Source organism: Glandiceps talaboti, chromosome 20 (genome assembly GCF_964340395.1).
Source record: "Glandiceps talaboti chromosome 20, keGlaTala1.1, whole genome shotgun sequence".
NCBI lineage: Eukaryota > Metazoa > Hemichordata > Enteropneusta > Spengelidae > Glandiceps > Glandiceps talaboti.
The window spans coordinates 4106016-4106653 of record NC_135568.1 but is presented as its reverse complement, the minus strand read 5'-3'; positions in this window follow the sequence as shown (position 1 = coordinate 4106653).

Sequence of the window (638 nt, the reverse complement as noted above, 5' to 3'; positions counted from 1 at the left end):
GGGAGGGGGATTGATACGAACTGAAGACTCTGAGCCTAAGACACTCAAGTTGAGCATACTAACGGATCACGGGAGGACGTCCTTCTGCCCCGTTGAGAAACCAAGCTTGTGCAGAAAATTGTGTAATACAAAAGTTTTGTTAAATATTGAATGCTCAATTTTCGCCTCTTTCCAACGAAATACTGTATACTGCATGTTTAGTTTCTGTCAATCGTGAAACCTGTTCATTTCTTCATTTTTTTCTCATATTCGACATAAAACTCTTTGAAATAATAAAAGTGCACTGCAACTAACAAATTCTATCCAAGGAAAAGTGGGAATATGTTTAATGAAAACTACCTAGTAGTCAATATTGTGGATTTGCAACACTATAAATATTTCTTCATAGATATAGAGTTTTGCCTTGAGTCAGTATTCAGAATGATTATCATGTCCAAGTATTCGATAAGTAGTTCCACGACTTAAACGAGGGACTTTAATGGCGAACTTCTTGAGAAGTCTGGAAATGCGAGGTAAAAGTCATAGTTGAAAATCAGAAGTTTTGAAAAGGGCTTGCATGGAAAATATGTTGCTCTGTGCCCATGTCTACTTATAGTTCATCAAGGTTAAGTCCTCAATACATGCTAGAATATGTCCTT